Source organism: Mauremys mutica, chromosome 26, assembly GCF_020497125.1.
Source record: "Mauremys mutica isolate MM-2020 ecotype Southern chromosome 26, ASM2049712v1, whole genome shotgun sequence".
Lineage (NCBI taxonomy): Eukaryota > Metazoa > Chordata > Testudines > Geoemydidae > Mauremys > Mauremys mutica.
Genome location: NC_059097.1, coordinates 14888556 through 14915735, shown reverse-complemented (window position 1 = coordinate 14915735; position 27180 = coordinate 14888556). Strand labels below are relative to the sequence as shown.

Genomic DNA, 27180 nt, shown 5'->3' with positions numbered 1-27180 from the left:
CTAGGAAGAGACCAGTGAGGATCGGAGGTGGAAATGCCCTAATAAATGGAACAGCAAACAATCAACTTGGTGGGGTTAGGAAAACTGACCAGACTCCCAGTGCTGGAGCCCGACCCAACTAACCAGCGGCTGCTCTGAGGGATGAAGGGGGCACCCAGCAGTCAGACATAGGGGAGGTGCCTCTCCCCCCATATCCTGCCCCTCACAATGGGGAGGGTGTTGGGCTTCCTACCAGGGAGCTCTCCCTGCGCCCTGCTGGGGGCTCTGTCTCCTGTGTCCGTCTGTGGCTAGTAGGGGGGTGATGGCTCTGCTGGGTGGGGTGAAGGTCTCTCTCTCTCTTTGTCCCCTCACCCCGGTGTTTCCTGGCTGCTCTGAGCGGGGTGGGGGTGGGACTCCTGATTGTGAGCTCCCCAGAGCTCCCATTTGATTGGCTCCTTTCCCCCATGAATAGTGGGGGTCTCTTTCCTGAAATGTGCTGCCCAGAACGGGACACACTGCTCCAGTCGAGGCCTAATCAGCATGGAGTAGAGCGGCAGAATTACTCCTCGTGTCTTGCTTATAACACTCCTGCTGATACAGCCCAGAATGATGTTCGCTTGTTTTGCAACAGTGTAGCTCTGTTGACTCATATTTAGTTTGTGATCCACTGTGACCCCCAGATCCCTTTCCGCAGTTCTCCTTCCTAGGCAGCCATTTCCCATTTTGTACGTGTCCAACTGCTTGTTCCTTCACAAGTGAAGCACTTGGGATTTGTCCTTATTGAATTTCCCCTTGCTAGCTGCAACGCCAGTTGTGCTTTGGCCTTCCTGATGACACCCCTGCATGCTGGAGCAATATTTTTATACTCCTCCCTAGTCATCTGACCACGTTTCCACTTCTTGTCAGCTTCTTTTTTGAGTTTAAGCTCACGGAAGATTTTGCTGTTAAGCCCAGCTGGTCACCTGCCATATTTGCTATATAAATGCTGGTGTTCCCGTCTGTAGAGCATTGGAAACCCTGCGGCCACCGCCTAAACCAGGGGCCTGTTCCAGCCCTGAGTCTGGGCTACCGGGATCCCCCCCCCGAGCAGGGTGCCCACAGATCACAGCCTGAAAAAAGGCAGGTGAAACGGACTCCTGTTCTTGCAGCTGACTGGGCTGGGGGTAGAATGACCCTGCTGTAGGGCGTGCGGGTGGGGCATCGTGCCACAGCACCGTGCAGCCATTCGTGGCATCAGCAGTTCTACCAGCAGCCCTGTGCCAGGCACAAACCCCCAAAAAGGCCAGGCTGGGCTACTTACACCAGCACTGCAGATGTCCGATTGCAGCTGGGAAGCCAGGCAGCGCAGGGTCGGTCTGCATTCTCTGTCCAGCCCCTGTGCTATTTACGCCGACAAACACCGTGTTTGCTACACGTGAAATCAATCCCAAAGGCCCTTTTCATCAGCCCTGGAAATTCATTTAAACTTGTGTTTGGCCTCAGAGAGTGAGACAAGCGTGTCCGTTAACAGAGGGGAGCTGAGTTCAAACCCTCCTCACCATCAATGTGGGAATCAGGAGCCTGGTGCTTTGCATTCCTGATGTTGTGGCTCCATCGTGTGGCCATTTAGTGTCAGTCCTTTTAAATAATTGTTTTTTTAATAGAAACAATATTTTCCTCCTACAGACACAGGAATAGATTAATCTACAAAGAGACGGGCTTCCAAGGCAGTTCTGGAGAGAGAAGGGAACATTTTCAGCATTACTAAATTAATGTGTTGTGCCTCCCTCTCTCTCTCTCTCTCTCTCTCACACACACACACACAGAAAATAACTTAATTATTTGAGCTACCAACACACACCACAAGAATGAAATAAACACCTTTATGTTCAACGAGATGAGTTAAATAATTTAAATAATTCTAAAAATATGTCCTGGGCAATGCATAAAACTAGTCATTGCATCGAACAATCCACTTGATATAGTTAATGTGCCACCTGATATTTAAAGGCGTTAAGAAAGATGTTATAAATCAGGGGTCGGCAACCTTTCAGAAGTGCTGTGCCGAATCTTCATTTATTCACTCTAATTTAAGGTTTCACATTCCGGTCATACATGTTAACATTTTTAGAAGGTCTCTTTCTATAAGTCTATAATATATAACTAAACTACTGTTGTTTGTAAAGTAAATAAGGCTTTTAAAATGTTTAAGAAGCTTCATTTAAAATTAAATTAAAATGCAGAGCCACCCGGACTGGTGGCCAGGACCAGGGCAGTGAGTGCCACTGAAAATCAGCTCATGTGCCGCCTTCGGCACTCATGCCATAGGTTGCCTACCCCTGTTATAAATTAATGTTTTATGCTTTTTACATGCACGTGCCCATGCAAACACACACACACACAGAATGCACTGAATTATTCGAGCTACCAACTCTTCCACTGTCTCACGGCATGGTAGTTCTGAAGGTTGTTTTAACTTCCTTATTTTCTTGGAACCAGAAATGGAGAAAGCGAACACTGGAGTCAGTGGAATTGCAGCACTGAGGGATTAGTCTCATTAGTTGTCACGAACAATAGGCTTTGTTAACACAGAGTTATTGTTCCCCCAGAGGTATCTCATACACATCCATAACGTCGAGTTCAGCAAAACTCAAACTCTGGAAATGCAGGGAATAGAGACTGAAGGTACATGCCCAGATAACCTTAACTCTGCCCTCTTGGAGAGATTCCATGATACCATATGAGACCAAAGAAAGGTTTGGGAGAAAATTACAGCTACTTCCCAAGAGTTTGTTTCTTTAGTAACTAATTGGTTAGCCAAACAGCTCACTGCCCCACACACTTCAAAGAGATGGTATTTTCCTGACCCATAGGGAAGTTAAAGTAACATGCCTGAGATCACACAGTCCTTAGGAGAAAATAAAGGGGGAAAAATACGTAGCCTTTTCCACCAAGTGTTCAATGAGGCCAAAAAGTGAGACTAGAGAAGTAAGATTGTTCGATTAACGATCTGGTATTAAGCAAGACGGTGGCCATGGAAGTTGGAATCCGCTAAGGAGTGTGTAACAACTCACCTGCCAAATCAACTAGCCCTGAAAATGGATGGCGCTGGAGCGTCGGGCCCATGCCCGGCTGTCGCCGGCAACGAGAGCCGCGGGGGCTACGCCGTGACGAGTAGGAGGGCCGCTGCGGTGCGCCTTGAAGTCTAGGGCACAGGCGGAGCCGCCGCAAGTGCAGATCTTGGTGGTAGTAGGAAATATTCAAGCGAGTTGCTTGAAGTAAGACTGTTCAATTAACTATCTGGTATTATACTAAATCTGCAATTAGTTAGATGCAGACACACCCAGCTCTGTGGTTGGTAAAGTTACAGAGACTCTGCTGCTGATCATGAAATGGAAGCACGTTATCGTTAAATAGCTGCCCTTTCAGTGCCTCTGAAAGTTACAAAAAAACAATGATCTGGGTTAAAGGAAGTCGCCATTTATTAGAGTCCCAATTCATGTTTTGTGCACAAAGAAAGGTTTGAATCTGTAACAGGTCGTTACTTTACCAGCTGTACGATAGCCTGTGTCCGCATCTCAGCTTTGCTTAATCCTCGCTTTTAATTTATTCCGACGATGGTACGTTCACGGGACTCTGCCTCATCTCAACACTTGGTCACAGATTGAATATGGGGAGGAATGGACTAATTTGTACTACATTTGGTAAGAAAACGTAAACTAGAGACTCAGAGGATTGGACCTGATTTCAGCTGATGGTAGGGTGACCAGATGAGATGAAGAAAATATCGGGGCACATTTGGCTGGAGGGGGTCTGCTGACAACCACCCCAATATTGGGATGTCTGGTCACCCTAGCTGATGGATGGGTGTGCTAGATTTTTATACATTTGAACAGGGAAAATGTTAAGTGTTTAAATTCATTTCAAGCCCCCCCCCCCCTTCCAGTGGAACTCCTGAACATGCTGGAGATGGATATGAAAATATGTTTTCATTTAATAAAAACTTCCAAGGGAGCACCTGGATTTGAACCAGGGACCTCTTGATCTGCAGTCAAATGCTCTACCACTGAGCTATACTCCCTGTGCTAATAGGCTCTTGGAACCAGTGATCTTGAGGATTAGGAAGGACACACCCTATTTCAAAGAGCTCCTGTTCTGTTCCCAGGCCATGGGTGGTTTTAAAATTAGGGTTAGAGTAAAGTTTATAAATGCATATAAACACCGCACCTTGCGCAATCCCCAGACCTGCTCCATCTCACCAGAGCACAACTACTTTTCTGGGACCACACCCTGCTCCCCAGCTCTCTGCCCAGGGCCCCAGTAAATCTTAATCTGCCTGTGCCCTGGTTAAAAAAAAAGGTTGAGAAACACTGTTCCAGAGAATAGCTCCTCCTGAGTGCTGCGGGGAGAGCTCCTGAGAGGTGTAGAGGGAGGAGAGAGAGAGGTGGAGGCAGCTGGTCTCATCCCTCTTATCCCAGATTAAAAGTGAATTTCTTATAGCTTAATTGTCTTCCAAGGTGATCTCTGCCAAACTAAGAACAGGCCCCGCTTCTACCAGAATGAGGGCTTCTCTACGATCTACGAGTAGCGGTCGATGCACCAGCGGTCGATTTAGTGGGTCTAGTGAATCCTGTGCTCCACCCGATCGAGAAGGGTAGGGGAGTCCCGTTGACGTTGTATGGTGTGGACCCCGCAGTAAGAAGATCTAAGCTACATCGATTTGCGTTATGCTATTCACGTAACTCAAATTAAGCAGTTTAGATCAAATTTCTCCTGTAATGTAGACAAGGCTTAGTGTCCCCACGGGGCGTTCTGCTGGCGTAAATACAGCAGCGTCACTGGATTCCCTTATGGCACGGCTCCACTTACCAGGGATTGATGCTGTTGTAACTGATGCAGCAGGGGGTCAATTTAGCGGGTCACCCGCTCCATCGACCACAGAGCGCTCACCCGTTGACTCTGGTACTCCACCGGAACAAGAGGAGTAAGGTACATCGCTGGGAGAGCGTCTCCCGGGGAAAGATTTTGCTGTTCATGGATCGGTGCAAAGGAAATTGTTTCTCTGTGTGAAACTGAGGAGGGAAAAGAAACACGCACAGGGTGGGACAATGCCCTAAGGAATGAGGGGGACGGACTCTGGCTGAGAACTGAATTAACTCCACTCGCTGGGGCTGGAAACATTTGGGGGTTTTTCGAGCACAGAGTGGGAAATGGGATATTAATTCAGACCCAGGGGGCAGGGCTGAGGTTTCATGACCTTGATTCCCAGAAAGGGAGACAGGCAAAGCCCAGAGCTGCCGTTAGTCCCAGGCTGAGGTTAGAATAATAGAATCACACAATCATGGACGATTAGGGTTGGAAGGGACCTCAGGAGGTATCTAGTCCAACCCCCTGCTCAAAGCAGGGCCAATCCCAACTAAATCATCCCAGCCAGGGCTTTGTCAAGCCTGACCTTAAACACCTCTAAGGATGGAGATTTGCTCCAGCCCCCTAATCATTTTTGCTGCCCTTTGCTGGACTCTTTCCAGTTTTTCCACATCCTTCTTGTAGTGCGGGGCCCAAAACTGGACACAGTATCCAGATGAGGCCTCACCAATGACAAATGGAGGGGAACGATCACATCTCTCGATCTGCTGGCAGTGCCCCTACTTATACAACCCAAAATGCTGTTAGCCTTCTTGGCAACAAGGGCACACTGCTGACTCATATCCAGCTACTCGTCCAACGTAACCCCTAGGTCCTTTGTCTCAAAGTCTGGAATAAATTTGAGCTACATCCTGTCAAATAAAATTAATGTCCAATCTTGTAACCAAATAGCATCCAGGAAAGAAAAACCCACAACACAGAGGGGCATAAGATACTCCTGGAGCAATTCTGAGCCAAAAACATTAAAAATCTGCATATTTTATTTGTTAAAATAACACAATATAATCATGCCAGTTTGAATTATTTTTGTAATTTATTTCAAAATACCTGTCAGCAAGTATGAGTCTAACAATACAGACCAAAAAAATATTCTGGTAATTTTTTCTGACAAATAGGTTCCTCACTAGGCATAATACAGAACTTCGAGTAATTAATTTAAACTACAACCCAGAAACATATTTCCCACCCCCTCAGACGCAGTGCAAAGGCTTGGGGGAGTCAGGGGTAATGGAGGAGCTGAGAGAAAAGGAAGGAGCCTGGAGTGAACTTGGAGGGTTGTTGGGTGTCTGTGGGAGAAGTATTTGGGGGGGTGTGGGAGAAGTATTTGGGTGTCTGTAGAAGTATGGAACAGGTATTTTGGGGGGAGGGACTGTTAGGGAGACCCTTCCCCGTGCACACCCTGACTGACCTCAAGCTGCTCCCATTCAGTCAGGCACATTTTCCCCTGTCCCTGAACCCCTCCCTATCCCCATGTGTCTCTGTAGTTGCATCCCCAGCCCCATGTGTCCCGGCAGCCCCTGTCCCTATGTGGCCTTGCACCCCCACTCCTATTTAGCCTCTGGCTCACTGCTGTCTCCCCACTAACTCCCGAGCCCGTGCCCCGTCTGTCCTCCCACTAGCCATTCTGAACCCCAGTCTGTGACCACCACCCCCCTCCAGAAGCCCCATGTGCCCCACTCTTCTGTCCTAACCTGGTTTCATGGGCAGGCTGCTGTGATTAACGTCTACGCCTGTGGGAATCCTGCGCCACTGCGTGCACACAGAATTTTTTCCCTGCTGAAAATACTTTCTGCCTGAGAAGTGCTGCAGTTTCACCGTTTGCTCGCCAGAGGCTGCTGTGCCAGAACAGCAGGGTCCATTCACGCTGCTGGCTGTTTGGGTGCTACACTCGCCTCCGGTGGGGAAAAAAGGTGGAATTGCAGCACTTCTCAGGCAGAATGTATTTTCTGCAGGAAAAAAAAAATCTGTGACAGACGTGAATACTGTGCACGCGCAGTGGTGCAAAATTCCCCCAGGAGTAGTAAGACACTTTCAGTTTCATATAAAATGAAATTCCAGAGCAAGTTACATCTGACGATTCACAATAAGAACAGAATCTTGCACTGAATTCTCCACTGATGCATTCAAACCTTCTTCACCCACCACCACCTTATTATTAAGTGATGTTATTTACAAACCAGTGGCATCATCATAATGGTGGAAAACAGCCAACCTTCCCACCTGTAAACAAAACTCTCAGATCAGCAGGGAAAAGATCAGAAGCCGCTTTGCCAAGAGACAGAAACAGGGATTAAAAGCAATTACTCTGTGTTTGGGATCCATTCATATTGTTCCTCCAACTCTCTGACACTTGAATCTCCAGCCCCAGTGAGACCGATTGAGAATCAAAGTGTGATGCCTAGCACAGGCAGCAGAGAACACCGCATCACGTGACACTTTGGGAAGCGGAGAGATTGCATATGGCTATTATGGCTGACACCGAACTGAAAGCTGCTGGGCTGAGGGGGGATTGTGATAGTTACAGGGCAGGAGTGAATCCCTCTAATTCATCCTACCTTCTTCTGATGTTACAGAGGGTGAAATGAGATTTTTCCCTACCCCTGTTCCTGATTTTTGTTATAGTTCAATATATTTTAGGTGAGGAAAAGATTTCTGCTCTCCAGCACAACCTGAAGCAACATGAGAGCAAACTGGGAATGAAACAATTTGTCCCCAAAGGGGGAAATAGACAAATGCTTTGAAATGGGAGAACAGTATAACCATGATGCTCAGGGTTTGTTTAGGTCAGGTCACGGGGAAAGCTAATGCCAACCCCTGCACCTGGGCTGCATCTGCTCTACAACTATAATTGTCTTTTTACCCCAAGATCACTAACTTGAGCAGCCAACGCCATGTGCAGCCCTAGTGGATGTCAGGCACAGGTAGTTTTTGCCTCAGTGTAGCTTGTTGGGATCAAACCTCTCCCCCACCTGGAGCTGATGAACATTCCTGGCTGGAGGGACACACACTCCTACGACTCTAAAGGAAAGGAGTTGATAGAAAAGATCACAGGACTGACCCCAAAGAAGGGTGAGCTGCAAAAGGCAGAAGCAGGCAACTCATCTGGTGGAGCTGAGAGACCACGGTGAAGATGGTGCACAGATCACTGTGTGAGAATTAGCAAAAGTGACTTTAAAAAAAAATTTCTTTGGCCAGCCCTAGTCAAGGTGTTTGTTACAGTTCTCCAGTGTGGATTTTCTGATGTCTAATAAGGTTTGACCTCTGACTGAAGCTTTTCCCGCACTCAGGGCACGTGTGGGGCGTCTCTCCCATGTGGATTTTGTGATGTCTAATAAGGTTTGACCTCTGACTGAAGCTTTTCTCACACTCAGGGCACGTGTAGGGTGTCTCGCCGGTGTGAATCCTCTGATGTGTGATAAGGTACGAGCGCCGACTGAATCTTTTCCCACATTCGGGGCACGCGTAGGGTGTCTCTCCAGTGTGGATTTTGTGATGTCTAAGAAGGGTTGAGTTCTGACTGAAGCTTTTCCCGCACTCTGTGCATGTGTAGGGTGTCTCGCCGGTGTGGATTCTCTGATGCGTGATAACAGCTGAGCTCCGACTGAAGCGTTTCCCGCACTCAGGGCAGGTGTAGGGTGTCGCACCGGTGTGGATTCTCTGATGTGTGATAAGGCCTGAGCTATCACTGAAGCTTTTCCCGCACTCAAGGCAGGTGTAAGGTCTCTCCCCTGTGTGGATTCTCTGATGCGAGATGAGGCCTGAGCTGTGCCTAAAGCTTTTCCCACACTCAGGGCACGTGTAGGGTTTCTCTCCTGTGTGGATTCGCTCATGTGTGATCAGGGCAGAGCTGTGACTGAAGCTTTTCCCGCACTCAGGGCATGTGTAAGGTGTCTCTCCAGTGTGGATTCTCTGATGTCGAATGAGGGTCGAGCTATGACTGAAGCTTTTGCCACACTCAGCGCACGTGTAGGGTCTTTCTCCAGAGTGGATTCTGTAGTGTGTTATAAAGGCAGAGCGGTGATTGAAGCTTTTCCCACACTCATGGCATGTGTAGCGTGTCTCTTCCAAGGTGAGTCTCTCATTTCCAATAAGGTCTGAGTGGCTACTGTAGTTTCCCTCTGGCCTGTGCTGACTCTCACAGGTTTTTGCTTTTTCTGGGAGTGCACAACGCCCGGAAACATTCCCTTTGTCTCTTCCTGATAACATTCCATGTGGTTCTACTTGCTCAGCGTCTTCCTGCTGGGGTTTCTCCTTCTCACTCATCATCCCGTCACCTGATGGGAGACAGAGAGAATCCAGACATAGGTCACTCCCTGTGCCAGAAAGAAAGGAAATCTCAGAGAGAGGAATGGAAACAGGGATGAAGAGATCATAAGAACGGCCATACCAGATCAGACCAAAGGTCCATCTAGCCCAGTATCCTGTCTACCGACAGTGGCCAATGCCAGGTGCCCCAGAGGGAGTGAACCTAACAGGCAGTGATCAAGTGATCTCTCTCCTGCCATACATCTCCATCCTCTGACGAACAGAGGCTAGGGACACCATTCCTTACCCATCCTGGCTAATAGCCGTTAATGGACTTAACCTCCATGAATTTATCCAGTTCTTTTTTAAACATTGTTATAGTCCTAGCCTTCACAACCTCCTCAGGCAAGGAGTTCCACAAGTTGACTGTGAGCTGCGTGAAGAAGAACTTCCTTTTATTTGTTTTAAACCTGCTGCCTATTAATTTCATTTGGTGACCCCTAGTCCTTGTATTATGGGAATAAGTAAATAACTTTTCCTTATCCACTTTCTCCACATCACTCATGATTTTATAGACCTCTATCATATCCCCCCTTAGTCTTCTCTTTTCCAAGCTGAAGAGTCCTAGCCTCTTTAATCTTTCCTTGTATGGGACCCTCTCTAAACCCCTAATCATTTTAGTTGCCCTTTTCTGAACCTTTTCTATTGCTAGAATATCTTTTTTGAGGTGAGGAGACCACATCTGTACACAGTATTCGAGATGTGGGCGTACCATGGATTTATATAAGGGCAATAATATATTCTCAGTCTTATTCTCTATCCCCTTTTTAATGATTCCTAACATCCTGTTTGCTTTTTTGACCGCCTCTGCACACTGCGTGGACGTCTTCAGAGAACTATCCACGATGACTCCAAGATCTTTTTCCTGACTCGTTGTAGCTAAATTAGCCCCCATCATACTGTATGTATAGTTGGGGTTATTTTTTCCAATGTGCATTACTTTACATTTATCCACATTAAATTTCATTTGCCATTTTGTTGCCCAATCACTTAGTTTTGTGAGATCTTTTTGAAGTTCTTCACAATCTGCTTTGGTCTTAACTATCCTGAGCAGTTTAGTATCATCTGCAAACTTTGCCACCTCACTGTTTACCCCTTTCTCCAGATCATTTATGAATAAATTGAATAGGATTGGTCCTAGGACTGACCCTTGGGGAACACCACTAGTTACCCCTCTCCATTCTGAGAATTTACCATTAATTCCTACCCTTTGTTCCCTGTCCTTTAACCAGTTCTCAATCCATGAAAGGACCTTCCCTTTTATCCCATGACAGCTTAATTTACGTAAGAGCCTTTGGTGAGGGACCTTGTCAAAGGCTTTCTGGAAATCTAAGTACACTATGTCCACCGGATCCCCCTTGTCCATATGTTTGACCCCTTCAAAGAACTCTAATAGATTAGTAAGACACGACCAAAATATGTGTGGGAGAGATCAAACCTCTCAGGAGCTGATTTTCCCCAAACCCTTCCCCAGAGGAGAGAGGAAGGGATCAGTTTTGGTCCACATCTCACCAGAACACTCAAGGGAAAGCGAGATCGGGGAGGGACCTGCTGCCAGTTGTCAGTCAGGTAGGAGGGAAGCCATGAGTGACATCTGCCATAGTGATTCCACATCTGCAGGGAACAATCCTGAGCTTGGAGAGCTCACAGGGTCTTTGTAGGGCATCCCAAATGTTTCCTGCATTCCTAAACAGTTGTTGAGTTGGTTTAACCAAGTCCTCACCTGTGCAGGCAGCTCTCGGGAGCACTTCTTTCTCAGAGGCCTGGAGGTCTGGGACCCATGGCTCTTCCCCTTGTTCCAGCTGCGAGATCACATCAGGTTTGGAAATTGGAAACCCTACTCCAGGCAAAGAAAACAAGGGAGGTCAGTGGAATTTGTGGGATCCTTGTCACAAAGAATATTCCATGGTTGTAATCCCTGCTCATTTTTAAGCAGTAACATCCCAAGGCCAGCTTCCTTGGCTCAAAGTGGCAGGAGAGTTAGTATTATTATTAACCACGTTTGTTACCTTTGTGACTAAGGGTCCACTGAGACTATGTCTACACTACAGAGTTAAGTTGACTTAAGTTATGTCAATGATCGTAAACTGCCGTAATTACATTATTTGTGCATGTTCACGCAACACTCCCTGTCTCGGCGGAGTGCATCCAGAGTTGGCGCTCTAGCATCGAGAGAGCGAGCAGTGCACTGTGGGTAGCTATCGCACTGTGCAACTCACCACCTTCTGTGACTAGGAGTCCTGGGAATGGATTACAGTGTATCATGGGGGCGGGCTCATTCTCCCATGATGCAGCCTTCTCCATCCCATCATTCTGTGAGCTTCCAGTCAAGTATGTTTTGCTCTATTTTAGAACAACCCATATAAACTGCGTGCCCCCCATATCTGCCTAAAAGCATGGATCCTGCACTGCTCTCTAGTCTTGTGATGAGCGTCGTGAACACAACGCCGCTGATCCTGCAGTATTTCATGAGCTGTGAATCTGAAAGTGAATCCGTGGTGCCTGCCCTGCAGCGTGCCACGGAAAGAAACAATTCAGGATTGATTTTGGAGCAGCTGCAGGTGGTGGACCATTGCTTTTGGGCTCAGGAAACCAGCACTGACCAGCGGGATCACCTCGTTATGCAGGTGTGGGATGACGAGCAGTGGCTGCAGAACTTTCTGATGCACAAAGCCACCTTCCTGGAACTGTGTGCGGAGCTCGCCCCTGCCCTGCGGCGCAGGAGCGGCAGAATGAGAGCTGCCCTCGAGGTGGAAAAGTGAGTGGTGATCGCTTGGTGGAAGCTGGCGGTTCCACATTGCTATCGGTCAGTTGCAAATCAGTTGAGAGTTGGGAAGTCCACTGCGGGGGTTCTGATGATGCATTAATTGCCTCCTGCTATGAAGGACTGTGACTCTGGGCAATGCACAGGAAATAGCAGATGTCTTTTCAGGAGTCCCTCACTGTGACGCGGCGATAGCCAGCACGCATAGCCCAATTTTGGCCCCAGACCATCAACAGAAAGGGCTCCTTCTCTATGGTAGTGCAGGCCCTGGTGGATCAAAGTGCCCATTTGCGCCTGGGTGGGGCCCTGCTCTGGGAGGGAGGATGCAGCAAGGACTCAGGGTCGGTGGCCGGGGTCGCTGTGCACAGAGATGGGGAGGTTATACGGGGAGGGGGCTAATGAGTGGGAGAGGGAGGTCAAGAGTTAAAATAATAATATTTGGGGGGTGGGGGAATGTATAAAGAAGTGAAACTGGACAGAAATAAAACTGGAGTGGAGGCTCTAAAGCAACAAGGCTTGGGCAGGGATTCGGGGTTAAAGGTCTGGGATCCCCCACAGCTCTAGATCCCCAAACCTCTCCTCCCTCCCACTGACCCACCCAGCCCACTTCCCGGGTGCCCTTCCCCCACCCTCCCCTCCCCTTCTTCCCATTACTCTCAGCCGGCACCACCTCCCGGCGCCTTGGGAGCTTCTTGTGTTCACTCCTCGTCTCTCACAACCTCCTCCCTCCCTGCTGCTTCTTAGCTCTAACCCTGCACACACCCTCCCCATGTCCTGGCACCCCAGAATTACCTACTCCCCCCTTCTCCTCCGCTCCCACGGCTCTGTTCTCCCTTCACCCGTGGGGTCCTGAATGGGAACATTATTCACTCTCCTATCGAAAGAGGAGCTCATCTGACTGTCACACAAGCCAGGCATGACTCACACACCTATTCACTCAATTTAGAATTCTACAGGCAGCATATTTTCCTCTTACACTGAGGAAAAGGCATGAAAGCTACAGTGATTAATGTAGTTATTAATGTAGCCAGTAAGGATACATTCGATGCAGTTTTTAAATGTCTGACGGCACCGAAAAGGCAAATGTCCAAAAATTATACTAGTGGGTGGGAGATGAGGCAAAAAAAGGGGGGGACAAGGAAACTTGTCAAAACTTGGATCATGAATAAAGGTATAAAGTTATTACTGCTCAGGTTCTTCAGAGACCCCACAGCTTCTAATAACCCAGGGGACAGGACTCCTTACCCAGCGAGGTCACATTCTCGTAGTTCTCCTGGATGACATCCCTGTAGAGGGCTCTCTGAGCGGGGTCCAGCAGAGCCCCCTCTCCCCTGGTGAAATACACAGCCACCTCCTCGAAGGTCACCGGCCCCTGAAAGAGCAAGAGTCCAACACTCAGGACCTGCTGCCCCACTCACAACCCCACTATTCACAGAACAGCAGCACCAGGTAAATGGAGGCTCCGGGAGGCCCATGTTAACAGAGTCCCACCCCACCTTGCTTAGAGCAGCCAGGAGGCATCAGAGGGTGGAAAGAGAGAACCTGTGTGTCTCCCAGCTGACAGACGGAAGCAGGGTCGTCACATTTATCACATACCCACTAGCCAGAGCTTGATACAGGAGATGGGGCTGGCTCTGGACCCTGCTGGTGGCTCCCTGGTAGGAATCCCAACACTCTCCAAATAAAATATATGGCAGTAAGGGGAAGTCAATAGTAAAGAATTGTAGAAAATTGGTCAGGGACGTGCAGTGGGGCAGCAGCCCCACTCCATGGGAGAAAGGGCTGGAACATGCCAGAGAGGCTGCACAGACCAGCAGCCAATCAGCAAAGGCCTGTGGAGAGCCAATCGGGGCAAAGAAAGAGGCAGCCAATCAGGGCTGGGCCGGGGCCCTATATAAAGGCTCCCTGACTAGCCAGGGAGGAGGACTGGCTGCTGAGGGCAGGACATCACATCAGCCGAGCAGACAACGGGCAAGACACCACGCCCCGAGGGCGCGCCACAGCGGATAAGCGCTAATTCCCAGAGCAACTAGCAGGAAGCGCCAGCGGTGCTGAGTCTAGATCCTGTTACAGAAGCTATCGGGAATCAATGAAAAATAAGAAGGAAGTTTTAAAAAAGTATATTAAGTACAAAATTAATCCTAACAATGGTAGTGGTAAATTACTAGATGGAAATGGCAGAATCATCAAAAATAATGCAGAAGAGGTAAAAGTGTTCAATAAATGTTTCTCTCCTGGATTTGGAGAAAAACAGATGAAGTAACTCATATCATAAGGTGTTGACGACGACACACTTTCCATTCCAACATTAACTCATGAGGACGTTAAACAGCAGCTATTAAAGTTAGACGTGTTTAAATCAGCAGGTCCAGATAACTCGTATCCAAGAGTTTTAAAAGACCCGTCAGAGGAGCGTGGGGGACTGTTAATGTTGATTTTCATTAGGGTTTGGGGGAATTCCAGGAGACTAGAATAAAACTAATGCTGTGCCAGTATTTAAAATGTGCAAAATACGTGACCCAGCTAATTAGCAGAGTGTCAATCTGACATTGATCCTGGGCAAGATAATGGAGCGGCCGATACTGGATTTCATTAATAAAGACTTAAAGGGGGGTAATATAATTAGTGCCTATTAACAAAGGTTTAGAGAAAACAGACCCTATTAAAATAACTGTAGATCTTTACTGGATGAGGTCTCCCCCCAAGCAGAACCCACCACCAGCTCCCTGATAATCCCTTACCTGAGCCAGCTCCATTGCAGCCATTTCCTTCCCCCTGGGAGGGGGGGATGATCTGGCCCGAAATGTGGACGTTATTCTGTAGCCTGCCAGGGTGAGAAGGGCAAGGTGAGAGAATTCAGGTGGGGTTTTTGTCCATTCCACAAGCCGATTCCCCCCAGGATGTTTCCCTGCTAATGGACATTCCAGGTTCTGCCACAATGTGGAGCACAGACGGGAGAGGGGGCGGGTCCCCACGGGGGGGGGGGGAGGGAGCAGCGGTAAATCCGAGGGGATCTCAGCCCCCCCCTTTCTCTCTCCGCTCCTCGGGGGGGGGTCACCTGCTCCCCCCCCCCGCCATGTCCGGGCTGCACCGACATTTCCCCCCCCCCGTCTCACCCCCCCAGCCCCACACAGGGACCCCAGTGGGGCCAGGGCTCGCTCCGGGACCTGGAGGCTGCAGCTCCGCAGCGGGGCGGGCGGAGCCCGGGGCGGCCCCAGGGCGGCTCCAGCGGGGCCGGGCCCGGGGGGGGGGGGTGATGGGGCTCCCCGGCACAGACCCCCCCGCTCCGCCCGGGCTCCCGGCTCACAGGGGGGGGGGGCTGCAGCGGGGCGTTTCCACCGCCAGGAGCAGCTCCCGCCCGCCCGCCTTCCTTCTTTGTGCTCCGGACTCCTCCCCCCCCTGGCTCTCGGCTGCTGGGGGGGGGGGGGGAGGAGCTGCTGCAAAGCCCCGTGTGCCGGGCAGTCTGGGAAAGGTAGTTTCCAGGATTGTCCCCCCCGCCAATCCTGCACGCGCAGATCTCAGTGCGGGGCGGTGGGAGGAAGGACAATCCTGGAAACTACCTTTCCCAGACTGCCCGGCACACGGGGCTTTGCAGCAGCTCCTCCCCCCCCCCCCCCCCAGCAGCCGAGAGCCAGGGGGGGGAAGAGTCCGGAGCACAAAGGAGGAAGGCGGGCGGGCGGTGGAAACGCCCCGCTGCAGCCCCCCCCCCCTGTGAGCCGGGAGCCCGGGCGGAGCGGGGGGGTCTGTGCCGGGGAGCCCCATTACCCCCCCCCCCCCGGGCCCTGCCCCGCTGGAGCCGCCCTGGGGCCGCCCCGGGCTCCGCCCGCCCCGCTGCGGAGCTGCAGCCTCCAGGTACCGGAGCGAGCCCCGGGGGCGGGGTCCGGTCCCACTGGGGTCCCTGCGTGGGGCCGGGCGGGGCTGGGGGGTGAGACCGGGGAGGGGCGGGCGGGAAATGTCGGTGCAGCCCGGACATGGCCGGGATGGGGGGGGCAGGTGACCCCCCCCCCGAGGAGCGGGGAGAGAAAGGGGGGGGCTGAGATCCCCTCGGATTTACCGCTGCCCCCCCCGTGGGGACCCCCCTCCTCCCCCGCCCTGCCCCCTTTCTCCCTAGAGAGCCACGAGCAGCGCCCAGGGTGACCCCCCCTCCCCCCACCCCTGAGAAGTTCCCTGTCCCCCCCCCCGATTGTGCCCCATTTTCTCCCCCCTTCGCCAGTGGCCAGTTCAGGTCTCAGGTTTGGGGGTTTCCCCCATTTCCACCTGCCGGGATTTGTCCTTGTGCGGGTGGGAAATGGTTCCCCCCAGTGACTCCTGAGCTGGGCAGAGGCTGGGGGGGCCCTGAGACAGGGACACCTCTGGGCTGGGCTGGGGGGGCCCCTCTCTGCTGGCAACGGGGCCTGGGACGGGCCAGGGAGGGGAGGGAGGAGCAAGTGCCCCCCCCCCCATGGACACGGCCCAGCCCCAGGTTTCCCCTCCCAGCTACTCCCCCTCCCCCCATCCAGCAGCCCCCCCTGCCCCCCTCATCACCTGCTAGTCACATTCCCAGACCCCACTGCCAGCCCCTCCCCCACCCTGCCCAACCCAGCAGCCCCCCCCCCCCCACCGCTTGCTAGTCACTTTCCCAGACCCCGCAGCCAGTGACCTTCTGGCTCCAGCCCCCTCCTGTCCCCTGTGAAACCCACATCACCCAGGGCTCCCCCCCCCCCCCGGCCGTGTGAGTGTGGGGGAAGGGGAAACCATCCCATTCTGCTGTCGATCGAATATCCCTGTATAACCCCTCCCCCCCCCGTTTCCTCTCTTTTCCCTTGAACTGTTGAACGGTGACAGAAAGTCTCCCCCGATGTTGGTGCTTCTCCCTTATATTGGCAAATATTTAGTGGGTGCCCCATTTCCCCCTCAGGTCTGAAATACTGAGCTCAAATGCTGGGAGATCTTCCCGCTTTTCTCCCCGGGCGTCTGACTGATTTCTTATCCCGGGAGATTTTCCCATCAAACCTCCTCAGGTGTTGCCCTTTCCTCCACTTCCTGACTGTTGATCGACATAAAACCCCTGTGAATATTGCCCTTTCCTCGCTAGCTATCAGAGATTGACTCAAATCCTTTCAAATTTTACCTCTTTCCCTTGTGTCCGCTACTGCTGGAAACGTCCTCAAACTTTTCCCACTTTCCTCTGACCGCTGAGAACGACGCTAAAGTTCCTCAAATTTGCAGCTTTTTCTTGTTATTACTAAACACCGATTTCAAGCAGCAGACGTTGCCACTTCCTGTATTTTTATCCAGCTCTGATTTAAAAAAAATCCTCCCTGGTTTGGAGGTGTTTTAACTGCAGCCTCTTTGCCTTTTTTGGAGGAAACCTGTTGCCTGATTCTTTCTCCGCGTTGGAGGTGGCAGGGTTACCTCTGCTCTCAGGCCTCCTTAATCCGATGCCTGGAATCCCACCCCCTCCCCCAGATCAGGCCCTGGATCTCCCCCCGTCCCTCCCTGTACAAACCCAGACAGAGATCAGGGCCCCTGATGTGCTGGAGATGGCACAGACCCCCCCATTGTGGAAGGCTCTGGCCAGACGCTGACCCAGAGCTGGATCCCCATTGCGACAAACGTGGCACAGGCCGTGTCAGGGCTCCTATCGCACTGAACGTGGCTCTGACCTCAGGGCCCCCCGGTGTGCCAGGTGCTGCACAGACCCTGGCCAGGTTTGGGGCCCTTATTCAGCCTGGTGCAGGGTCCGAGATCAGGGTCCCTATTGTGCCAGACACGCAGAGACCCTGACTGCCATCACAGACCCTCTCTCAATGTTCCCGCCCGTTTTTCCCATGCACGCGCGGAATGAATTTTGTTACGTGCCTCGATATGGAGGTGATGTGTGGCGGGGGCAGGGCCGAGGGGTTCGGCGGGTGGGAGGGGACGAAGGGCCGGGGTAGAGGGTTGGGACGGGGGGGGGGCGGGGATGAGGGCTCCCTCCAGCCCTCTCCCCCTGCAGCAGCATCCGGGTTGGGGCTGGGTGGGAAGGCGCGTCTCCCCGGCCGCGGCAGCTCCAGGACCGGGGAGAGCGTCTCTCCTCACCTCTCCCTGCTGCGGCAGATCCAGGACTGGGGAGAGGCACCTGTGCCCGGCTGCAGCAGCTCTGGCCGGGGGGGGAGTGTCTTTTCCCGCCTCTCCCCGCCACGGCAGGCCTGGGGTTGAGGGAGAGGCCTCTCTCCCCGCCGCAGCCCTGAGCGCTGCACGGCCACGCAGCTAAGAGGGAAATTAGCTCCCATTGTGCCAGGCCCCGCAGAGACCCCAAGCGAGATCAGACCCCACTGTTGTGCCAGGGAAAACTGAGACCTGGACCGAGGTCACGGTCCCCCTTGTGCCAGGCAGCACACGGCTGCGGCCCAGATTGCTGGCTCCATTGTGCTGCGCACTTCAGAGACCTCGACTGAGATCTGCGTCCCCGTCGGGCCTGGCCCTGCACTGACCCCAACCCAGATCACACCCCAATACTCTACTGGGCGCTGCACAGACCCCGACAGATCCTGCCCCCACATTTTGCCAGTTGCTGCAGGGACCCCAAACAAAATCCGGGATCCTGCAATGCTGGGAGTTGCAGAGTCCCCGACTGAGATCAGGCCCCTGTTGTGCAGGGCTCTGCATAGACACTGACCAAGATCAGGGTCCCCATTGTGACAGGTGCTGAACAGACACCAAGGGTATCTCTACCCTGCCACTAAAACCCCCCAGCTGGCCCAGGCCAGGTGACTCAGGCTCACGGGCTCAGGCGAAGGGGCTGTTGAATTGCAGTGTAGGTGTCTGGGCTCGGGCTGGGGCCAGGCTGTAGGACCCTGCGAGGTGGGAGGGTGCCAGGCCTTGACCGAGGAGGTATTGTGTGGAAAAACTGCTCTGTCTTGATTTGCTACGTAGGGGTGAGCATGTGAACTGGCAGCGTACACTCAGTAACATCTGGTGAAGCGCGTGCCCTTATCAAAGTATCAGGGCCAGGGTGCTACGTTGTGAGCACGGTAAATGAAGCTGCCAAATAAATGATGTTTAAATACCCTCGCTCTGTTAGGAGGTAATTGTTACAGCCGTGCACCAGGCTGGGTCGTTTGGAAGCTGAAGACTTTGTGCTTCCATCCCCCACCGCTGTCAAATTTTAGCAAATTAGGACATGTCAGCAAATAAGAACAACCCTATGTATTAGTAACTGGCACAGGTTACAATTCGCTACCCCTGTTCCAGGAGCAGATTAGGGCCGATACTGATACGTCAGGCATTGTAAAAAACTGCGGGTGGGTAGCAAATTATGACAGAGAGCAGTTTTTTGCACTACACTCATTTTTACAGCTCTGGAAGCTGAAGCTCAGAGAAGGGAAGTAATTTGCTCAAGTTTACATGGAGAATTTGGGGCAAAACTGGGAACTGAATCCAGATTGTTTGAATTCTGTCCTCCCCTTATCCACAAGCCCAGTTTGTGCATGTGCAGAGTTGTCGATCTGATTATTTGCATTCAGTTGGCTTCCAAGGGAGGTTGCAGATTTCCCATCTTCGGGGGTTAGAGATACACCAGTCTGGGAATGTCTAGGGATACTTGGCCCTGCCTCATCACAGGGGGCTGGAGTAGACGCCCTCTCAAGATCCCTTCCAGGCCTACATTGAAATGATTCTGTTTTGTGCTGTTGTGTTCGACGCTGAGCTGTTTCGCATGGTGCCATTTGGAACTGTGATTGCACCATGTTGTGTTGCAGAGTTTTATGGTGCGTTGTTTTGCCTCAGCTTGTTGGGTGCCTGTGTTGTGGTGGTTTGAGTTGAGCTCTTCTGCATGGTGCGGGGGGATCGCTCAGTGGTTTGAGCATTGGCCTGCTACACCCAGGGTTGTGAGTTCAGTCCTTGAGGGGGCCACCTAGGGATCTGGGGCAAAATCAGAACTTGGTCCTGCTAGTGAAGGCAGGGGGCTGGACTCAATGACCTTTCAAGGTCCCTTCCAGTTCTAGGAGATTGGTATATCTCCTATTATTAGTAGTAAATCTCCCTAAATGTCAATTTCACTGCACACGCAAACACACACAGATGAAAAAATATTTATACAGGCAAAATGACAAAAATGCTGCTGGAGAAAGTCAGGTTTGATTTACAGATATTTACACTGTATATTTTGCACGTGACATTGACAATTTCTGTTTGAACCATTGTAAAGATCTAGCTTTTTTGGAATCTCAACATTTAATTACATAATTATTGTCTGACCACCGCCATATCTGCCCACAGCTCTGAACACTGAAATTGGAGAAAGGGCTTTAAAATAGACATTGATATCAGCTGTTGAAATTATTAATAAAAAATAGACATAATGCATTCAGCCAAGCCTACCAAACAGCAATCGCAATATGCCAGGGGATGGAAATTCACAGCTAAGGCACCAACCTTAACTCTGCCCCGTAGTGACACTAGGCAATCGCCATAGGGCTACAAATAAGGCATTTTAGTGTATAAAGTCCCAGATTAGATTATACCGATTTGTAAAGACACATGAGCTCTGTCCCTCAGGGTATCACCTTCACTGGGTTGTTCCTTTTATTGGTAATTCCCATAAGTCAATAGATCAATAACGATCTATCAGTGATGACGTGGCCATTTCAGATTTCTGGGCGGTGCCTATAATTGTGCACTAGGGGCCAGGTCCTTGGGGAGACGGCGCCTTGGTTTCATTTTAACTTGTGCATGCTCGGCAGCTGCCAGAATTTGGTTGAAAGTGTTTCCATGTTTCCCTGGCCGGTTCTTACAAGTGGGGAGGGGCTGGACCTCCCTGCAGGGTCGGTCGCTGAGTCCCATAGATAGTTACAGCTCATCGGCAGCAGGGCGGGGATTGGTGGGTGTCTGGGGATTTAATAATTAACACACAAATATCATTGTTCTTAATGAATTTTCATCTTCTAATTCCCATAACCCACTAATTATCCCTGGCTAGTCTGGGGAGGGAGCACTTAGTGACCTCCTGTGGCCAGTGTGGAACCGAAGGCACAAGGATTTTTCACAGCCCAGGGTGGGGAAGGCCCCTGTGGGGCCGGCTGCAGTCTCCTCTTGCTGCTGTGAGAGGAATGGGGTGGGCCCTCATATAGGACACATACACACCCATGGGCAGATGGGAAATGTAGTTTCTTCCAGGGGATTGAAACTGGTTTAGAGTCCTGAGCTCTGTCTTCCTGTTTGTCTCCTCCTGCCACTTCCAGATCTCTTGGAGAGACGAGGTGGGTGAGGGAATTTACTTTAGGACCAATTGAAAAAAATAATATTACTTCTCTTTAATATCCTGGGACCAACATGGATTCATAGATTCTAGGACTGGCAGGGACCTCGAGAGGTCATCGAGTCCAGTCCCCTGCCCTCGTGGCAGGACCAAATACTGTCTAGACCATCCCTGATAGACATTTATCTAACCTACTCTTGAATATCTCCAGAGATGGAGATTCCACAACCTCCCTCGGCAGTTTATTCCAGTGTCTAACATGGCTACAACAACTTTCAGTCGCACTCCTTGTCTTTCTCTACCCACCTCCCCCTGTCACCTCCCTCTCAGCTGGGGCTGCCTCAGACGATGGGGAATTAGGGTTCACTCCTGCAGCAGTAACGGGAGTGGAAGCCTGTGTGCGTCAGAGGCGGCAGCAGCTCTGCGATTCGGAGCTGCGTAGGGAGAAGAGATGGGAGAGGGGAGGGGATGTCTGTGCAGGATGTGAGTTCTTGGTAAAATGCAGGATGCTGCTGCCTCCATTGTGATCTGGGAGTCTGGACCGAGCAGCTGTTGCTCCCCGATAGGGTCATTTTATTCCTATTTCTCTTATCTTCTGCACTGGTTTTTGTCCCCTTCTCTGTCTAAAGCTCCAATGTTTGTTTAAAACCTCCTCAGATTTGGGGCGTTTTCCCACCCATTTTATCTGCAGGGTTTGTCCTTGCTCGGGTGGGAGATCGTTGCCCTGAGTCGTTCCTCAAATGGGAAGGGAGTTAGTGGGTGCCGCTTGGGACAGCCCAGAGACGCGGCTGCCTCTGGGATTGGGAGCAAGGTGGCCGTTTTCTGCCAGCAACAGGGTGTGGAAGGGGCACAGGAGGAGCATCCCTTTCTGGGTATTTACTGAACATTCATCCAGTCCCTGACACCTTCATTCATGCAGCGGTAAGGTCGCCCAGCAGTGTGTTGGGCCCTCACGGAGTGTCGAGTTCAGCAAAACTCAAACCTCTCACTACTAGGAAATAGAGAGGTAATGTGCATGCCAGTGCAACCTTAACTCTGCCCCCTCGGGCTGGCAACAGCCACTGGGTGTTATCTGCCTGTACTCGCTGTGTTAGGTGTGGCTGCACTGATTGGTAGAGGCGTTCGTTAGAACAGCTTGGTAGAGGCGTGATTGTGATATGAGAGGATCTGGGTCTGAGTCCCCCATGTGTGCGATGAAAGGAGAGAGGTGCATGTGTACCTGGAGCTTCCAGTCTGTCTCGGTTCTGCACTGAGCGGTGCATGTTGCCAGCAAGAAGCAAGGGACTTTTTCCTCCTGAAGGGGGCGCTCCACCACCTGCAGACTTGTGACCTTGCCGGGATGGACTCAGCACCCCCAGCCTTGGCTTCTGCTATTACTGGAACATCTGGGTCAGGAGCCCTGCTACTGGGAGGGTTTCGCCCTGTCTCAGAGGGTCACACCCTGGTGGGAGGGGGCTAGGCCTGTACTGGGATAAGGTCACTCTGTGCTCCACAGTGTGGCAGAACCTGGAATGTCCATTAGCAGGGAAACATCCTGGGGGGAATCGGCTTGTGGAACGGACAAAAACCCCTCTGAATTTTCTCACCTTGCCCTTCTCGCCCTGGCAGGTTACAGAATAACGTCCACGTTTCGCGCCAGATCATCCGCTCCTCCCAGGGGGAAGGAAATGGCTTCAATGGAGCTGGCTCAGGTAAGGGATTATCAGGGAGCTGGTGCTGGGTTCTGCTTGGAGGGAGAGGAGCAGTAAATGCATAGGAGGGTGGGAGCTGCTCCAGGTGGTGGGAGGCAGGAACTATCTAGGGTGGGGAAAGGGAGGGGACAGGATGTGACAAACCTGCTGAGACTTGTGTAATCTGGGGCCTACTTTTAAAGACTAGGAGTGGAACTTCCCCTCTTTGTGGAAGAGGAAATAACCCCTCGGCCAGGGCTGGGAAAACTTCCCAGATTCCCAGTGCTGGAGCCGGAATCTATCAGTTAGCCAGTTTTTAATCTATGCCGTGTCTATTTTGTATCATTCTAGTTTTTTTTTTAAATCAAAATATTGTACTGAACCAAGTCAGGTGTCTCACAGAAGTCTCAGTATATTAAATCAATACTCTTAGCTTTAGCTGTTCCTTGGGGGTTTTCAGAAACGCAGAGCCATTCTGTCTGATCAGGGAGTAATGCAAGTAAGCGTGCTCCTGTCTAACGCTGCAGCGTTTAGATTTAAGCACACACAGACAAACAGTAGATTTAGAACATCCCAGCCTATATTCTGGGACGGTATTGAGCAATCAACGACGGGTCAGTGCCGGCCAAACGCCTCCCTGCCAGGGAGTAAAGACGACAGGAAAGATTTCTCTCCAAGGATGGCTCCCGCTGAGTGCTCCAAAGTACACTCGATTATCTAAACTTCTTAGAGCCGACTTCTACAACACAGGTAGGTCATAATGACCCCTACTGGCTCATCACTTCTCCTCACTTTCAATGAACGTCTAATATCAGAGGCGGCTACACTCAAGGTTTTCATCCCCGTCATTCCCACTTATTTACTTTTCTCTCCCCTCCTCCCATTCTGATTAGCAGGGTTAAAACTAGCTGGCATTTTCTGCCTCTAAAAGCCTGTTGTTCAAATTAACCCTTAACGAGGTTGTGTTCTAATTCATGAATTCCTGGTGGCTGAATGCATACAATGTGGTTGCAATCAGCTTGATCATATTCTGGGGTATACACAAATCTGTCACCCTCAAATCCAGGGCAACATATCAACCAGTCTCCTGGCCTCATCCAATAAGGACATAGAATCATAGAATTCAAGATCAGAAGGGACCATTATGATCATCTAGTCTGACCTCCTGCAAGATGCAGGCCACATAAGCCGATCCACCCACTCCTTAAGCAAGCGACCCCTGCCCCATGCTTCGGAGGAAGGCAAAAAACCTCCAGGGCCACTGCCAATCTACCCTGGAGGAAAATTCCTTCCCGACCCCAAATATGGCGGTCAGCTGAACCCCGAGCATGCGGGCAAGACTCTCCAGCCATACCCTCTGGAAAAAGGCTAACAATATCCTATCATTGACCCATTGTACTAATTACCAGTGTGGCACTTAATTGACCTATTGACTAAGCCCGTTATCCTATCATACCATCTCCTCCATAAACTTATCTAGCTTAATCTTAAAGTCATGGAGGTCCTTTGCCCCCACTGTTTCCTTCGGCAGGCTGTTCCAGAATTGCACTCCTCTGATGGTTAGAAACCTTCGTCTAATTTCAAGCCTAAATTTCCTGACTGACAATTTATATCCGTTTGTCCTCGTGTCCACATTAGCACTGAGCTGAAATAATTCCTCTCCTTCCCTGGTATTTAACCCTCTGATATATTTAAAGAGTGCAATCATATCTCCTCTTATCCTTCTTTTGGTTAAGGAAAACAAACCGAGCTCCTCAAGTCTCCTTTCATACGACAGGCTTTCCATTCCTCGGATCATTCTAGTGGCCCTTCTTTGTACCCGTTCCAGTTTGAATTCATCCTTCTTAAACATGGGAGACCAAAACTGCACACAATACTCTAAATGAGGTCTCACCAACGCCTTATATAACGGGACTAGCACCTCCTTATCCCTACTAGAAATACCTCACCTAATGCATCCCAAGACCGCATTAGCTTTTTTAACGGCCACATCACATTGCCTACTCATAGTCATCCTACGATCAACCAGGACTCCTAGGTCCTTCTCCTCCTCCATTACTTCCAACTGGTGCGTCCCCAGCTTATAACTAAAGTTCTTGTTAGTCATCCCTAAATGCATAACCTTACACTTCTCACTATTGAATTTCATCCTGTTACTAATACTCCAGTTTACAAGGTCATCCAAATCTCCCTGGAGGATATCCCGATCCTTTTCCGAATTGGCAATACCTACCAACTTGGTGTCATCCGCAAACTTTATCAGCCCACTCCTACTCTTGGTTCCCAGGTAGTTTGATGGGATCTATTTTCCCTAAACGTTTGTTGATTAGTACTAATTATATTACCTTCCTTTAATGCTTTTATTAATGAACTCCAGTATCGGCTGCTCCATTCTCTTGCCCAGTATCGATGTCAGTCTAACACACTTGTAATTAGCTGGGTCAACTCTTTTAGACTTTTTAAATATTGGCACAACATTAGCTTTATTCCAGTCTTATGGAATTTCCCCAGTGATCCAAGTCCTAATGAAAATCAACATTAACAGTCCACCACACTCCTCCACCAGGTCTTTTACAAGTCTTGGATACAAGTTATCTGGACTCACGGATTTAAACATGACTAACTTTAATAGCTGCTGTTTAACGTCCTTGTGCGTTGTTATTGGAAAGGAAAGAGTCATCCTCATCATCATCTAATAGGACTACATCTGTTTTCCCCCAAAATCTAGGAGAGAAATACTTACTGAACACTTACCTCTTCGGCATTTTTTGTGTGCGCTAATTCTGCCATTTCTGTCTAATAATGGTCCAATGCCATTGTTAGGATTCTCTTTGTACTTATACTTCGAAAAACTTCCTTCTGGTTTTCCTTGGCTCTGCTGGCCATATATTGCTGTTTGCTTCCCTTACCCGTCTGCGACATTTCCAACCTTCTTGCTTATATACACTTTCCTCCTGACTTCTCCGTTCTTCCATCTATTTTGCTGAGAGGGGATTGGGACTCCTACCAGGGGGCTGTCTCTGGACACTGCTGGAGGCTCCATCTCCTGTATCAAGCTCTGGCTAGTGGGTATGTGATAGATGTGATGACCCTGCATCCATCTGTCAGCTGGGAGACACACAGGTTCTCTCTTTCTAACCTCTGATGGCTCTTGGCTGCTCTAGGCAAGGTGGGGTGGGACTCTGTTAACATGGGCCTCCCGGAGCCTCCATTTACCTGGTGCTGCTGTTCCGTGAATAGTGGGGCTGTGAGTGGGGCAGCAGGTCCTGAGTGTTGGACTCTTGCTCTTTCAGGGGCCGGTGACCTTCGAGGAGGTGGCTGTGTATTTCACCAGGGAAGAGGGGGCTCTGCTGGACCCCGCTCAGAGAGCCCTCTACAGGGATGTCATGCAGGAGAACTACGAGAATGTGACCTCGCTGGGTAAGGGTTCCTGTTCCCCTGGGTTATTAGAAGCTGTGGGGTCTCTGAAGAACCTGAGTAGTAATAACTTTATACCTTTACTTACACTGCTCCTGGGGGAATTCTGCACCAAAATATTAAATTCTATGCACAATATTTTAAAAAAATCTGCATTTTTTTGGTCAAAATAATGCAATAGAATCCAGCTCGTTTCAATTATTTTGGTAATTTATTTAAGCTACAATACAACGGATGGCGAATGGGAGCATGGGAGGAAATCACCAACCCCCCTCAGTCTAATAGGAATGTAGCTCGTATTGACTCGTTACGTGTAAGGATTAGTCGACACATGGATGCAGCCGTATGCTCAGTTCATGGAGCACGTTTTGATAGGAAATTTTTTCAGTCCAAAGATTTAGACCAGTTCTAATCACTAGAGCACCATAAGCATTTATAAGGCCACACTGTCCTTTAGAATAAGATTCCTTTACACCATTCTGGCAATGTGAGCCTTAACATTTGTACACCTCTTTTATACTCCTGGGAGAATTCACTAAGAACAACGGGAACAATTCAGAAATGCCCCAAGCCCTTACCCCTCCACGCCAAGCATGCTGCAGTAGCGAGCAAGAGGGACAGTTTCTCTCTCTCTCTCTCTCACAAACACACACACGACTACCCAGCCCCACACCCTCAGGCGGTGATTTACGTCTCTACCAGCTGCTCAGAGTGCCCAAAGTGACCTGTCTGCACTGCCAGGGAGTGGGCAAATGACCGCTCTTGCGGCTTCCCTTTGCTTCCCCATCAATAGTCATTTTTCTGTGGGTAAGCAAAGAAATCTGCGGGGGCCATGAATTCTGTGCACGTGCATTGATGCAGAATTCCCCCAGGAGTAATCAAACAAGTTTTGACAAGTTTCCTTGTTCACGTTTTTTGAC

The 27180-nt window shown here is 50.4% G+C and overlaps 1 protein-coding gene, 1 non-coding gene and 1 pseudogene across 2 annotated transcripts in view; 1 reads left to right on the top strand and 2 right to left on the bottom strand.

Annotated features, from left to right (window-relative positions):
• The window catches only part of LOC123356693, a 200773-nt pseudogene that overhangs the window by 20401 nt on the left and 153192 nt on the right, over positions 1 to 27180 (bottom strand).
• LOC123356631 overlaps positions 1 to 27180 on the top strand; it is an 871996-nt gene that overhangs the window by 839457 nt on the left and 5359 nt on the right. The gene's annotated exons all lie outside the window — the stretch shown is intronic.
• Positions 3968 to 4039, bottom strand: TRNAC-GCA. The gene has a single exon. It is a non-coding gene; the product is annotated as a tRNA-Cys (tRNA).